This window comes from Geotrypetes seraphini, chromosome 14, assembly GCF_902459505.1.
Source record: "Geotrypetes seraphini chromosome 14, aGeoSer1.1, whole genome shotgun sequence".
Classification (NCBI taxonomy): domain Eukaryota; kingdom Metazoa; phylum Chordata; class Amphibia; order Gymnophiona; family Dermophiidae; genus Geotrypetes; species Geotrypetes seraphini.
The window spans coordinates 30,111,412-30,117,744 of NC_047097.1; the positions used below are offsets into that span (position 1 = coordinate 30,111,412).

At 40.5% G+C, this 6,333-nt stretch overlaps 1 protein-coding gene across 1 annotated transcript in view; it reads left to right on the top strand.

The window, feature by feature from the left end:
* Positions 1–6,333, top strand: part of WDR93 (WD repeat domain 93) — a 384,961-nt gene that overhangs the window by 190,074 nt on the left and 188,554 nt on the right. The gene's annotated exons all lie outside the window — the stretch shown is intronic.

The window sequence follows — 6,333 nt, forward strand, 5'->3', positions numbered from 1 at the left end:
ACCAGAGCAGCAAAAATAGACCCCACCTCTCAAATCTGCTGACCACGATGCCCAACTACAAAACATTCAGGAAAGAACTGAAAATCATACTATTCAAGAAATTTGTCAAATGATCTAACCAAACTGTATCGACCATTCCCAGATCCCGACGCATACTATAGCTATCAACCTTGTAAACTCCCTGGGAATGCCCATGCTAATTCCTTGTTGTAAACTGCCTAGAACTGAAAGGTATTGGTGGGATAGAAGACATCAATGTAATGTAAACAGCACCTAACAACTAGGTGCTGAGAAAAACAGTGCATAGCGGCTGTCAATCTTCAGTTTCGCTTCATTTATAGAGTCACGCCTAGTGGACTAAATTGGACTTAGCCCCTATTTATGCCAGGCTTTTGGCCTAGCACTTAGCTGCAAAGCATACCTATGATCCACCAATAACCACACCCATATTCTGGTAGGCGTCTACCCAAAAGTGATAGGTGTCTATTTATTTGAATTTTTAGCCTGTCCTCCCAAAGAGGCTATGAACAGGTTTCAAATCAGGTACTAAACATTTTCCCTATCTGTTCCGGCAGGCTCATAGTCTATCTAATGTACCTGGGGCAGTGGAGGATTAAGTGACTTGCCTGGGTCAAAAGTATCAGTGCAGAGTTTGAACTCAGAACCTCATGGTGCTGAGGCTGTAGCTCTAACCATTACGCCACACTTTTCTCCAAACTTAGTGTAGGGTTAAATGGTCAATTCTCTCAATGGAAGGTGAACAGTGTAGTGCCATAGAAATTTGTTGGGCTCTACCACTCAATTAATTGTAATTTTTGTCAATTATGAGACCATTATTGCTCATTAACAGCACCGGTTAAGCTAATTTAATAATTAAGTGCCTAGATCAGCATCGATCTAGGTACCTAATCTGAGACGCTGTTTATAGAATGTAGGCCAAAATGACTCATAAAATTAGGTCACATTTAAAATTACATGTGTGCACAGGGGTGGGGGGAGAAGTTGAGATTTAGGTAAATAAGAACATAAGACTTGCCATACTGAGACAGACCGAAAGTCCATCAAGCCCAGTATCTTGTTTCCAATAGTGGCCAACCCAGGTGGCAAGTACCTAGCTAGATCCCATGTAGTAAAACAGATTTTATGCTGCTTATCCTAGGAATAATGGCCTATGGACTTCTCTTTTAGGAAATTGTCCAAACCTTTTTTAAACCCCGCTAAGCTAACTGATTTCACCACATTCTCTGGCAATGAATTCCAGAATTTAATTACATGTTCTGTGAAGAAATACTTTCTCCGGTTTGTTTTAAATCTACTGCTTAGTAGTTTCATCACATGCCCCCTAGTCCTAGTATTTTTGGAAAGAGTGAACAAGTGATTCACATCTACCCTTTCCACTCCACTCATTATTTTATAGACCTCTATCATATCACCCTGAGCCATCTCTTCTCCAAGCTGAAGAGCCCTAGCTGCTTTAGCCTTTCTTCAAAGGGAAGTCGTCCCAAACCTTTTATCATTTTTGTCGCCCTTCTCTGTATCTTTTCTAATTCTTCTATATCTTTTTTGAGATATGGCGACCAGAACTGCACACAGTATTCGAGGTGTGGCCGTACCATAGAGCGATAACATTTTTATCTTTTATAAAATACAATTACACCTGCTCTCAAACAGGCATAATGTCTGTGCCTTGAACTTAGACAGAGCCTCATGAAGTTTGCCCGGGATCTCGCAGCAGCCACCGCTGGACCACTGGGGACCTAAGGCGGACCGGGAGGGGAGGGAAGGGGCGAGCTAGCTGCACAAAGTCGCCGAGAGGGAGGGATTGACTGCAGCTCCTGCTCCTCACTCTACTGGACCATCAGGGCAGTACTGAAGGCCTGCGGTGGGTGAGGAATGGGGTTAGCTCAAATATAAACCAAGACCCCTCCCCCCCATTTTAATCTCTGTTTATATAGTACTAGATGAGAAAATACAAAATTTCAAAAATGGGTGAAGTCTCAAAGGATTATCTTGTATCACAAAAGATTTTATTTCTTGTACAGGTTTGAAATCCATTTCCAGAAAATACACATTCATGAGTACATCAACTTATATACATAAATATACACTTATTTACACACATACTTTAAAAAATGTACAACCCAGCATTATAGATGGTCAGACAAGAACCAAAAGCAAGATATTTGTGAACCTGTGAGTACAATTGTTTGGTTGTGTTTCACTCACTGCTCCACAATGACAGGACATGTGCTTTATGCAGTTCAGTGATGATGGATGATAAAGTAAAACAGATAGGTGAATAGAATTTGGGGAAAAGGCAAAATTCAATGGTGCTTGTTCATTTGCACAAATGATTCCACGTTCAGATTTCTGTAAAATGACTTCTAAAATTGTAAACGTCAGGATCTGTCCGCAGTACATCGGAACACTCCTAGATTGTCTTCAAAACTCTCAGCACTTTGTTAAAAGCACAGAAAAGGAATTCAGCCTTTCAGTGAGGCTTCTTGCAATCCTGGGCAAGCCACTTAACACTCCATTGTCCCAGGTCCATTAGTCAGACTCTGAGCCCATCAACACAGATAGGGAGAAATACTTGAGTACCTGAATGTAAACCACTTAGGCTATAAGTGGTCTATAGATACTAAAATAAACAAACCATGTGAGCAAAAATAGTATGGGGTTGTTACTTGATTGAAAGCAGTCTTTGAATGGCACTAGTCCAATATGTCTAAAAGCCATTTTTATTTTTTGAACAAGAAAGGTAGATATTGCTGCATCGCTTGTAGGAGAGCAAGAAGTGTTAACCATCTCAATAACCAAATAACTTGCTTTTTAAAGCTGCGCTAATTTATCATGTAATGCTTCAAAAAAAGTCAGGTGTGCAAATTCTTTCCTGTGGCTGTAATGTACTAATCTACAAAATTATGGACTCTTCTGAAAAGCTGAGAACTTAATGGTCCATCTAGCCCAGAATCCTGTTTCCAAAGTGGCCAATGCAGGTCATAGGTACCTGACAGAAACCCAAATAGTAGCAACATCCCATGCTACCAATCCAGGGCAAGCAGTGGCTTCCTCCATGTCTGTCTCAATAGCAGACTGTGGACCTTTCCTCCAGGAAATTGTCCAAACCTTTTTTAAAACCAGCTACACTAACTGCTCTTACCACATCCTCTGGCAATGCATTCCAGAGCTTAACCTCCGAGTGAAAAAATATTTCCTTCCAATGCTTTTAAAAGTATTTCTCTGTAACTTTGAATGTTCTCTTATCTTTGTAATTTTTGATGGAGTAAAAAAAGTCAATTCACTTGTACCCATTCTACACCACTCAGGATTTTGTAAACTTCAAACATACAAGGTCCATTCAAAATGTTCCAGGACAGTTTGAATTGTGCGCCAACAGGAAATTCTTTTGAGATGTGCTAGGCGGCATTGAGTAGCTTGAAACCTCAATAGTAATCTCCTTTTTCCCCCCGTTTGTTGTTATCTGTTTTCATCTCTGAGCTACAGCAATTTTGGTGAAAGTGTGTTTTTGTGATCAGCTATTTTTCATTGTGTGACCACAATGAGAAGAGCTACAGCGTGAAATTCTGTTTTAAATTGGGTAAGACCACTACAGAAACTTATGAAATGTTGAAAGTGGCTTATGGGGAGCATGTCATGAGTCATGAAAAGTGTTTTGAATGTGTCAAAATTCATGAATTTTACACAAAAACGCAATGACAGTTCTTCTCCAGCCACCTTACTCTCCTGATTTGACCCTGCTGACTTGTTTCCTAAACTTAAATCCACGCTGAAAGGAAAGCGATTTGACACCATTGAAGACATAAAGCTAAATTCAACGCAGCAACTTTTGGCGATTACTGAAGATGCGTTTAAGGACTCTTTCCAGAAGTGGAAACAATGTTGGGAAAAGTGTATACGTAAGGAAGGGGAATACTTTGAAGGTGACCCAATGGAATAAGTTGTAAGATTGTTTAATAGATTTTTATAAAATCAGTCCTGGAACTTTTTGAATGGAACTCGGTTCTCCCCTCAGCCATCTCTTTTCCAAGCTGAAGAGCCCTAACCACTTTAGTCTTTTTTCTTACAAGAGGAGTTCCATCCCCTTTATCATCTTGAACCTTTTCTAATTCTGCTGTATCTTTTTTGCGATATGGCGACCAGAATTGAATGGAATACTTAAGGTGAGGTTGCACTATGGAGCAATACAGCTAAACTTTAGAGAAATACATTTCTCCAAACAGTTGGGCCTTTGCTCTTGGTGCTATGCCCTCCATCCTTCTACTAAGCTGATCTAGGATCTCTTAGAGGCTTAGGTGGAGGTCAAAAAGCTTTTTCCATCATAGCACAGGAGAATTATTAGAAAAGTGATTACTAATAAACATATTGGAAGTATTATCCGACTGTGGCACTAAAAAAGTGTTAGTAAGTCTAAATTGTTGAATCCACTGTTTGTGAACTGAATGAGGTTACTATTTAGGCATGTTAGTCTCTTATAAAATGGGACGTGTGGTAAAACAACATAGTAACGATGGCAGATAAAGACACAAATGGTCCATCCAGTCTGCCCAACTGTACCCTCTCTTTAAATTACTGATTTAATTTAAATTGTCCTTTTTCCTAGATATTTCTGGGCCAGAAACCCAGAGCACTGCCCAGTTCTGTGCTTAGGTTTCATCTACTGAAGTCTCCGTCAAAGCTCACTCCAGCCCATCAAAGCCCTCCCCAGCCTATCCTCAACCGAATGGCCATATATGGGACACAGACTATGCAAGTCTATCCAGTACTGTCCATAGTTCTTCATTATATACCATTATTTTCTGATTAGAGATTCTCTGTGTTCATCCCAAGCTTTTTTGAAGTCTGACACCGTTTTCCTATCCACCACTTCCCTCGGGAACACATTCCAGGCTTCAACCACCCTCTCTAAACTGAAATATTTTGGCAAACAAAACTGAAAATACACAGATCTTGTACGTCATCACTTGTTCAAGTGGATTAATTACCAATACATTTCATTAATTTTGACATTTAAAAAAAAAGAGAAGAATTTCCTAACATTATTCTTGAGTCTACCACCCCTCAACCTCAAATTATACCCACTGGATTTACCATTTTCCTTTTTCTGGAAAAGATTTTGTTCTATATTAATATCTTTCAAGTATTTGAATGTCTGAATCATATCTCCCCTGTCCCTCCTTTCTTCCAGGGTATACATAATCAGGGTTTCCAGTCTCTCCTCATGCGTCTTTTGGTGCAAACCTCCTACCATTTTTGATGCCTTCCTCTGGACTGCTTCAAGTTTTCTTTTGTCCTTTGCCAGATACGGTCTCCAAAATTGAACACAAAATACTCCAAGTGGAGCCTCACCATCGACCTGTACAGGGACATCAACACCTTCTTTCTTCAACTGGTCACACCTCTCTCTATACAGCCTAGCATCCTTCTGACAAAACCCACCGCATTGTCACACTGTTTCTTCGCCTTTAGATCTACAGACACTATCACCCCAAGGTCCCTCTCCCCATCCATTCATATCAGCCTCTCACCTCTTAGCACATTCGTCTCCTTCCGATTTCTAATCTCCTAATACATTACTCTGCATTTCTTTGCATTAAATTTTAGTTGCCAGATGTTAGACCATTCTTCTAACTTTTGCAGATCCTTTTTCATGTTTTCTAATCCCTCCTTGGTGTCTGGTAGCGCTATAGAAATAATTAATAGTAGTAGTACTCCGTTACAAATCTTGATATCCACAAAAAAGCAAACTTTTCCTTCTAACCCTTCATCAAGGTTGCTCACAGACATTTTGAACAGGTTTGGCCCCAAACTACAAACTCTGAGGGTATCCACTACTCACCTTTCCTTCCTCCGAGTGAATTCTATTAACCACCACCCTCTGGCATCTGTTCGTCAACCAGTTTCTAATCCAGTTCACCACTTTGGGTCCTAACTTCAGCCCTTCAGTTTGTTCAAGAGCCTCCTATGAGGCACCGTGTCAAAGGCTTTGCTGAAATCTAAGTAAATTACATCTAGCATATGCCCTTGATCCAATTCTCTGGTCACCCAATCAAAAAATTCAGTCAGGTTCGTTTGGTAACATTGTTTGGAGGAAGGAGTAGTGTAGTGGTTAGAGCAGGGGTAGGCAATTCTAGTCCTCGAGAGCCGGAGCCAGGTCAGGTTTTCAGGATATCCACAATAAATATGCATGAGATAGATTTGCATTTCAAGGAGGCAGTGCATGCAAATCCATCTCATACATATTCATTGTGGATATCCTGAAAACCTGACCTGGCTCCGGCTCTCGAGGACCGGAATTGCCTACCCCTGGGT